Source organism: Brassica napus, chromosome C2 (genome assembly GCF_020379485.1).
Source record: "Brassica napus cultivar Da-Ae chromosome C2, Da-Ae, whole genome shotgun sequence".
Lineage (NCBI taxonomy): Eukaryota > Viridiplantae > Streptophyta > Magnoliopsida > Brassicales > Brassicaceae > Brassica > Brassica napus.
In genome coordinates, this window is record NC_063445.1 from 38,924,317 (window position 1) to 38,934,288 (window position 9,972).

The window sequence follows — 9,972 nt, forward strand, 5'->3', positions numbered from 1 at the left end:
TTGGACGTAATAGCGGCCACAAATCCGGAATGGGAGTCCATGTTGAGGAACATGCGACAACAACATCCCATTCGAGGCGAGTCATCCGACGTACATAACGAGGCGGATGTTACGAGGAGGAGTGATGAATTCTACCAGGCGATGAACGACCCTTAGTTTTTTTTTTCCGGTTGTTGTATTATAAATTCAAAACTTATTTATATATCAAATATTTTCATATTGATTTATTTTTATTTTAAATTTTAATTTTATTAATAAATTAAATAATTTTAATTATTTTTTAATTATATTTTTAAATTCTGTAAAATAATAAAAACGAAGTAAATTCGTAGCTAATGTACGACCTATTTACGTCGAAACCTTACGAGGAAATGACGATAAATAATAAACGAGTATTTTACGAGAAAACATTTACGAGGAAATAACGAGGAAAGATAAACGAGTATTTTACGAGGAAATCCTTTCGTGGTCGTTACATGTATTTTGCGAGGAAACACTTTCAAGGTATTTACGTGTAGTTTACGAGACGTTTCGAGGTATTTACGACGAAATATAGCGACCTCCGTACGTGGAATGTTGACGTGGTCTTTACGACGAAATGATCTACTTCGTCTTTACGACGAAATATATTCCTCGCTAAGTTACGACGAATTAGCGAGGAAATATGTGTTACGACAGATGAGTAACGAGCAAACGTGGTTCCTCGCTAATCCGTCGTAAAGCCTCTTTTACGACGAACTCACGAGGAAAACCGCCCTCGTTAAGATTATGTTTTCTTGTAGTGCTTTTGCAATGGTAAATATGAACTGGATCTGTGTGTTTGCAGGTATTCTTCTTTACAAATCCACAAATCAAAGAGACCACACAATATTGTTGAACATATAAAATTAGAAGAACCCAAATCTACAATATGAAAGAGAAAAGGAGAGAACCCATTACCAAGTTGTGCAGTTCAAACGAGTCTTGGTTACCATCATTTATCTTTAAGAAAAGAAAAATATCACAAAGCCACTTGCGGAGGAAAGTGGCAGAAAACTTGCATGAATAAACAAAAGAAAACTCTGTTTCAACCACATATTTGCTTTCCGTAGCTCCGGCGGCTCTCCGCCGTCAGAGAGCTTCTCTCTTCCTCTCTGTTTTCGACTTTGCTTCCCTGCCAGCTTTTCCCCCTCCCCCGATATGTCGGTGGCCCTGTAGCAGAGTAGATTTGGACTCAATCTCTTCGTAGACTGTTCGGATCTCTCGGAGGTGCTATGGAGTCATGATGAGGGGTGCTGATGTGGTGGGAGTTGTGGGGAAGTCGGCGTTTTGGGTTCAGTCAAGGGTCGGATTGAGTTTTTCCCCTTTCTCGATCTGGTTCCTTTGCCGTCGGTGAGAGCGTGTGACCTGGATTTTAGGACTCCTTCGTCCAGATTGTAGAGGATGGATTCGACCATCCCACAGGGCCCGAGGAATAGGAAGGCCTGGCCCGAGTTAGAAAGAGCGACGGCTCGATCTGTCGGCTCGAGAGTCAGGTCTCTCGGCTTGACTCTTGAGGACTTCTAGCCGGCCACCGTCGACTGAAGAGCGTTCGGCTCAGCGGTTGCTCGAACACCTACGGGCCTCTCGGCCCAGCAAAGGAGGCCCACCAAGATGGCGTAAAATTAGGTCAAGAGCGAAGCATCGGGACGTCTATATAAGGGAAAGAAGAGGCAACGAGAAGGGGATCCAAAAATACTGACCAAGACTTGACGGCTAGATTAGGGTTTTTCACCTTTACTTCGTCTCGCCGTTAATTATACTTCTCCGGTAGCTTGTCGAGCCACCGGTTTCCTTTCTGTCGCACTCTCCTCTTATTTCCTTGTAACCGATCGAACGTTTTCTCTCCGACCATCAATAAGACGTCTTTGTTTAAAAAAAAAAAAAAAAAAAAAAAAAAAACAAAACAAAATTCCTCCCCGAGGAATCGATCTCAGAAGCAGACGATCACCTAAGCGATGCCTACACGAGCACGCCCCGGCTCCTCGAACAAATGTATCGGCACTCGCATCCCACGTTGAATATGTCCCGATCAGACACATATTCACGGAAATCGACCGCGTTGCGACCGAAACCAACACGGCCGAGACAATGACTCCGATTCATCCTATAATTGACTAAGTAAGGTCCGACCGACCAAACGCTTGAAAATTACGGTAGGATCGACTTGGAACCGTCAAAGTCGAAAACTCCTCCCCGAGGAATCGATCTCAGAAGCAGACGATCACTTAAGCGATGCCTACACGAGCACGCCCCGGCTCCTCGAACAAACGTATCGGCACTCGCATCCCACGTTGAATACGTCCCGATCAGACACATATTCACGGAAATCGACCGCGTTGCGACCAAAATCAACGCGGCCGAGACAATGACTCCAATCCATCCTATAATTGACTAAGTAAGGTCCGACCGACCAAACACTTGGAAATTACGTTAGGATCGACTGAGAACCGTCAAAGTCGAAAACTCTTGATTAACAATTAAAACTCAAAATGGCAAACGGTCGCGACTCAAAGAGATCGACCGAGACAAAGTCATAATGAGCTTAAAACTATAACGATTCGACATCTCGAGTCAGCATTTCACACCGAACGAACAGAGTCATTTCAAATCTTGAGAAATCACGATTTTTGATAGACAAATCTAAGTTGAGAGATTCAGTTCGGTCACTAAAAGAGTTCGAGATGACAAAAAAAATAACAAAATAAAAGCCTCGAAGGCGAAGGTTCGAAAAACTACAACAATGAGTCATCTATGACTCAAAAGAAAACAACAAACAAGGAAAACTAAGCTTCCCGATCACTCTCGCGATCATTAAGCGCGGAAAGCTCCGAAGCTCCGACGCTCGATCCTCGGGCAATCGGAAGGACTTGCACCGCAGCATCTTCCGACACCTTGACGGTGTCTTCTTCGCCTCCTCGAACAGTCAAAGGGTTTTCGATACGAAGCGTCGTTTCCTCGCACCCTTCTCCAACCGGGCGAGTAAACGAGACATGAAGATTCGCCGCGGTCTCCGAGTCAATTATGCCGGCGTTGGAACCAAACGGATCGAGGCCCGCCAGAATCCGGGCATCCACGAACTGAGACTCCAACGTAAGAGGAGAGAGTCTAAAGTCTCCCTCAGGGATCTCGCCAACCTTCAGCTGCTCGGCCTCTTGTTCGTACTTCCTCTCATACTCGACGAACATATCAATGGAGGCTTGCGGTATGTCGTTCCCGGCTCCCTTCAAGGCCTCGAGGCACTTCCTAGTCCCAAAGGCTTGGCTGTAGAGTAACCGAGCCTCGTCGTAAGGACCCCGACGCTCCTCTCGAGAACGAATCCTGGCAAAGCAACGATTAGCCTTGGCGGCCATTTCCGCCTCTACTCTTCCCCTTTCTCTCGTCACCTCCAAGACTCTGGAGTCTCTCAGACGTTTCATCTCTCGCTCGTGCGAGGCGGCGAGTGAAGCCCTCTCACTCTCGAGATCGGTGTTTTTCTGTTCAAGCTCGCGGACGGTTCGTCGAGACGAATCCAGCGCAGCTTTAAACTCGTCGCGTCGAGCAGCGGTGCGGGTCATCACCCCGTCGAGCCTCTGCAGATCAGCCCTCAACTCGTTCAGTTGACGAGCAGACACCTCTTCCTTCTCAGCGAACTCTTTTTTGGCCCGCTCGAGCTCCTCCAAGGCTCCTTTGAGGGCCGTGTCGTATTTATCAATCACGACATTCATCGTGCTATCACCCTGAACGCGCGACACAACAGAAATCGTGAGAAGTTAGGAGTCAAAGGATTCAGAAAAATCGTAAGAAATTAAGACCAAGCCGTTTACCAGCAGTTTGACCCTTGCAGCTTCTTCGTATTCACCCCCGAAGATCAGGTCCTTCACAGAAGGAAGAGGTTTCGCCCTCCCTCTTAGTTGACGGAGAAACTCCCCACATTTCTCCGGAACATATACTAAGGGAGCCGGTCCCTCGTAGTGAAAGGCGACCTTGTCGGGAAAGTTGAATCCAGGAGCCCTCCTTAGAATAGCAGAGCCACCGGAAGAAGTGCCGATCTGGACGGCCCCTCCTCCGACGGGAATCGGAGTTCTCTCGCAAGGAAGCGTCGGGACAGGGGACTGCCTCTCATCGTCGCCTTCATTATTTCCTCTCCTTATCAGGAGTGGCGACCCCTCGCTATCCCCTTCGGAATCATCCGAGCAAGCGACATTAAGAGAAGTCTCGCGCTCCCCCCCTTCACTCACTCTTTCCTCGTTATTTCGTCCCTCCGAGGCTTCGACCTCAGAACCTCCTTCTTCGGGTTGGATTTCTTCTCCTCGAGCATCTTCTTCCTCTTGCTCGATTTGCTCGTTAGCGTTTTCCACCTGCTCATCGGCATCTCCCAACTGCTCGCCGGCGAACTTCTTCTTTGTCTTTCTGGGCTTGCTCTTCTTCCGGGGCTCAATAGAAGGAGGGGCCTCGCTCGTCCCCTCGGCGCCCCTCCCGGCTCTCGAACCATCGTCTCTTTTTCTTTTCTTGCCCTTCCCCGCAGTTCTGGCACCGGAAGGGAGAGCCTCGCCAGAACGAGGAACCGCTGCTGGGGGTCCTTCCCCGCTAGCCAGCCCCAGCTGGGCCGCTATTATTACGCTCAAGTCAGGGAGAGTGCCCATCTTCTTCGCCTCGGTAATTTGTTTTTGGATATCCCTCGGGAAGATGTCCAGTCGCTTAGCACGAATGGGAAGAACGGTCGGGAGGTCGGATCTCCACCTTCCTGAAAACATAAGGCAGAAGAGTCAGGACGTAAAAAAGTTTGCGACTAAAAGAGCACAGTCTAGAGGTGCGAGAGAACGTACTTCGAGCGATTCGATCTTTAAGCCCACAGATCCTTTCCACGGATATCTCAGACCAGCGATAGACTCGAAGCAGAGCGACGGCGCGAACACTCCTCAAGAAATCTTCGGGATAAGCTGGGGAGGTAGGATGGCCGACTGCATACAAAAAAAAGGGGTTGGTCAGAATCGACAAATCGCTTACGGTTCGCAATAGAGTATTCTACCACAAGAACGGTTCCAAAGAACTCGGTAATCGTCTTGGGGAGGCTCCTCGAAGGCCGAGCTGTCGGACTTAAGGAAGAAGTAGGAGCGCTGCCAATTCTGCGTCTTGTTCGGATGACCGGCACATATGTTGCAGTTTGGTCGCATCTTCACCGAGTAGGTGCCATCTTTCATATCGGTTACCGAGGTCATCTCCTCGAACGACCTAACGCTCATCGGCATGTCGATCTGCTCCGCCAAAACCGACAAAGTAACCGCTAGACGCAGCGAGCCATTCAGCAGCTGACTGATCGTGAGATCCCGACGTCTGGCGTATGCTGTGATCAGTCGCGGGATGGGGAACCAGCAACGAGTGTCCTCCTGAAAATAGGATTCGTACACCGTCTGGTACCCCATCGGAGGAGACCAGGGTCTCTGTGCTCCCGTGGGCACAAGGAAGGTCACGCCTACGGCACCCGCAGCCCGAAGAACCCTCTTCACGCTTCCAAGAGTCGACCTCGTCTCCTCTACGCCTTCCCAGTCCTGACCGGCCAAGAAGGCAGGACGCAATAAGTCGGGATGAAGTTGAGGAAGCTCCTCGAAAATTCCATCGGGGTAAAAAGTGGTCGGGAAGAACTCAACCTCAGAATCATCGCCATCCGAGAGACCAACCTCCGCAGGCCAAGCTCTCAGGGTGATCGAGTCAACGGGCATCGCCCCGCTCTGACCGTCTCTCGAACTTTCCACTGCATCCCTCGCAACGACGTTCTGACATCCTTCTCTCGCGAGTCTCGCAGCATCCGCAACCAGAAGTCGATGAGAGCGAGATAGATTTGCCGTGTCCATCATCGCCTCGCGATGAATCGCCTCCGAATCTACGACACGACTCCCGTCGGGATTCCTCGTCGGATTCGACGTCGCTGCGGCTGCCTTTCCTTTCGATTGTTCCGATAACCTCTGACCCGACGACATCGCAGAGCGAAACAGCGAAGAACGTTTCGAACAAATCTAACAACGCTTAGAGAGATAAGGGAAAGAGAGAGAAAGTACCTTTGGTCGCGGAGAAAAACTTGAAGGAATGGAAGGGGATCCGCGTATTTATAAGGAAAAGAGAGGGGAGAAACTCGAGGCGCCATCATTAGGTCTATTCGGGCCTAAACGGGCCTCGAAATCCGCCCTAAAAACCCAGCTGACCCTCGCGGCGTTTCAACTTCTCGATTCATCTAGAATTCGAGGTATCGTCATTAAAGCCTAAACGGGCCTTAATGGGCCTCGAAACTCTCCCAAATATCCAGCGAACCTTCGCGACGAACCCTTTTTACGACACGACGACCAAAAGGAGAGATAAAAGCCTCTGCTGCTCGCTTCCGAGAGGGCAACGTTGTGTGACTCGCCGACCGATCGTTCAAATCTTCCGACAGACCTCCTATTCTCTCAAACCTAAATCACCCGCTCACTGATGGACTAGGGGGGGACTTACTGTAGAGGATGGATTCGACCATCCCACAGGGCCCGAGGAATAGGAAGGCCTGGCCCGAGTTAGAAAGAGCGACGGCTCGATCTGTCGGCTCGAGAGTCAGGTCTCTCGGCTTGACTCTTGAGGACTTCTAGCCGGCCACCGTCGACTGAAGAGCGTTCGGCTCAGCGGTTGCTCGAACACCTACGGGCCTCTCGGCCCAGCAAAGGAGGCCCACCAAGATGGCGTAAAATTAGGTCAAGAGCGAAGCATCGGGACGTCTATATAAGGGAAAGAAGAGGCAACGAGAAGGGGATCCAAAAATACTGACCAAGACTTGACGGCTAGATTAGGGTTTTTCACCTTTACTTCGTCTCGCCGTTAATTATACTTCTCCGGTAGCTTGTCGAGCCACCGGTTTCCTTTCTGTCGCACTCTCCTCTTATTTCCTTGTAACCGATCGAACGTTTTCTCTCCGACCATCAATAAGACGTCTTTGTTTAAGCCCACATCTTATTTATTACCGTTTCACGATCAAACACAGATCTGGTGTTCTCGGTGTCCGGGTTTCAGATCTGCGGTGGAGTGGGTCGGCTCGTGGCGGTTTCTATCCCGCTCGGTGTCGAGTGGTGGGTTCCCCTCTCGTCTTCCGGTCAAGTTGGGCTTCGGGGCAGTAGGTCTCTGGAGGCGCGCACGTCGTGGTGATCGCTACTGTGTGGTCGCGGTAGCTATGGAGTTTGTTTCGTGCGGCTGCTCGTGTTCTGTCTCTCTGGCTGGCCGTCTATGACCAACAAAGGGCTTTTCCGGCGGTCGCTCCAGCCTTGTCCTCTCGGGTTTGCCGCTTTTGATGCTGATGTGCTCGTCTTCGTATGGGTGCTCTCTGCTCCTCTACGTCTCTTCAGTTATCTCGACGGTTCTCCTCCGTTGCTGTTTCGCTGACGAGGCAATATGGAGCTATCATCGGTTCTCGATGCTAGCGCGAGACGGGGTTCTTGGATCTTCGGATTCCAGTTTCCTCGTAGGAGCCTCGTGTTTCGATTGGTCATCCCAGCCACATTGTCGGACCATTTGGTAAGTAGTGGGGGGTCAATCGTTGGTTCATTTTGTAGGTTTGGTTGGACAACACTGAGATGTGGCTCTCACCGGACCCGTCTTTTGCTATGGTTCGCGTTTATTTCTGAAGTCAAACCAAATAAGTGTGGTTCTCTCTGCTCATCGGACTAAGCCAGATGGTGCTCCTAGGGCTCTCTGGAGTGTGTAGTTGCTGGAAGCTCATGGTGTTTGGGTTCTCTAGCTGCCGGTGGTGGTTCGCGATACTCGAGCTTCGTTGACTAAGCTCGACAAAGCTGCGCGGAATGATACCAATCAGTTGGAGTAGCGCTGCGGGCAAGCCAATATCTACCAAGGCGTGGTCTCATGGTATATCAAAGGTATTCTTCCCATGCAGCAATGTCAACTCTCGGTCAAGCTTCTTCTCTATTACCTTTAGTTAGCTCGATATGTTAAACTTTTTTAATTGCCTTTGCTCGCTGAGAACTGCTTTTTCTTTCCTTCTCTGATGTTGCTTTAGTTTACTTTAATGTGCTACTAGTTTACTATGTAACCTCTGTGGCAAACAAAAACTGGTATAAAACTTTAACATTTTTACCAAAAAAAAAAAAAAAAAAAAAAAGTGATGCAGTCCCTTTGACTCGGAGATAAACCGGAAATCATTTTTTAATAGCAGTGCATGCCGCAGGTTTTAATTTGGTGGAAAAGAATAATCACGAAACGGCGGAGGAAGAGGGAAATACGGCGGACGAGGAGAAGGGTCATGCGCCGGAGGAGTTTTTGGGAGAGAAATCTGAGTATGCTGGACTCTAGCAAACTGGAGGGTGAAGACGATCAAAATTCGGTGAAGAGAGAATTCTGAGATTGGAGTGTGAAGAAAATTAAAAAATTGATGAAAAGAAAGGTCTAAGGAAGAAAGAGGATTTGGGTTTCGAAAATCTATTCCCTAGAAAATGAGCGGTATAGTAAAAACATTTGGACAATTTTCAGTGGAAAAACCTTGGAGCCAAATTATGCAGCCAAAGTGTAACTATCCGAAGACAAATAGTTGCAAAAATAGTGGCATGTTGTTAAGGAAAAATAAAATAAAATTTACCACTTATATGTAACCCATCATGTTTTACAGTTTCAAATTAGTGGATAACAAGTAACCCTAACAATACCCTAAACCTTAAACATCAATTATTTGCTTTTTAAACTTGTATATAAAAGAAAATCCTCTTTATATTAATCATTGAGCATTACTACATGTTTTCGTAGCCACGTGTCATCACTAGAATGATTCTTAGATTCCTTAGAAAAATAAGTTGGTCCATATAAATATATATTATACTTTTTATTAAGCTAACTATCAAATTTATTAGTAGTTTACAAAAAAATATTCTTTCTTCCCTTAAATAAAGGCTACGGGATTACCAAATATGATTAACATATATATAAAAATTAATGATTATGAATAATACATATTTGATAACAATTTTTGTACCCTCTCTTTTTTGGTTTAATTTTATATTATTATAAGAAATTAAAAATCACATTAAGCATATAATAAAAAAATTAGATTTTTTTTCTTATATGTTATACTTTGATTTTTTTTAAAACGACTATAAATTACTAAAAATGGTAAAAGTCTCATATTGAAAATTTTGTGATCAATGGTTTAACTGTTTTTTGTTGAAGCAAAATACAAATGATCATAAATTGTATGAATATGAAGTCTTATTAATAGATATTTATAATATACATATATATATATATATATTATTTAAATTAACTTATATATTATATACTATATAAAATATATAAATATGTTAATTTCAAAATTTGTAGTGAAAAAGGATTGAGATCTTAATATTTTAATTTTGAAATTTGTATTGGAAAAATCTCACATTAAATTTTTTTATGATTAACGGTTTAAATTTTTGTTACCTCAAATATACAAATGTTAGTAAAATCATATGAATAGAAAGTGCAATAATAAATATTTATATTACAATATACTATAATATATGCATGTCAATATCACTAGCGTTTAATTAAATACCATATAAAGTAAATTAAATGATTGTTTTGATGTATTTACCAAAAACATGATTGTAAATTAACAAAAGGTATTGGTTTTGATTTACGTGCTTACTTTAATGTATATACTTTTATGTATACAAATTATTTTTAAATATGTGGCTTCTAATATGTTAGTTCACCTCACAATCTCAGAAATATACTTTTTCAAATTGAAGTGATTTTTAATATAGGAAGCAATATATATATATATATATATATTTCCTTCAGATTAAATAATTTAGTCTTGATATTTATTCATGAAAAACTTTTAATGAAATATCATGACAAGATTCCAATCACCTCCTTTTGAGTTCTTCGAAGTATGAGAGATTTGACCATTCATCTAAAATTTGTTTCTCCATAATACCCTATCTAGCTATTATAATCGTAAAAATG

The 9,972-nt window shown here is 45.3% G+C and overlaps 1 long non-coding RNA gene across 1 annotated transcript; it reads left to right on the plus strand.

The window, feature by feature from the left end:
• The first annotated feature begins 7,008 nt into the window (after nucleotides 1-7,008).
• On the plus strand, nucleotides 7,009-8,621 carry LOC125581779. Its single transcript, XR_007319470.1, has 2 exons — nucleotides 7,009-7,892; nucleotides 8,201-8,621. It is a non-coding gene; the product is annotated as an uncharacterized LOC125581779 (long non-coding RNA).
• The last annotated feature ends 1,351 nt before the right edge of the window (nucleotides 8,622-9,972 follow it).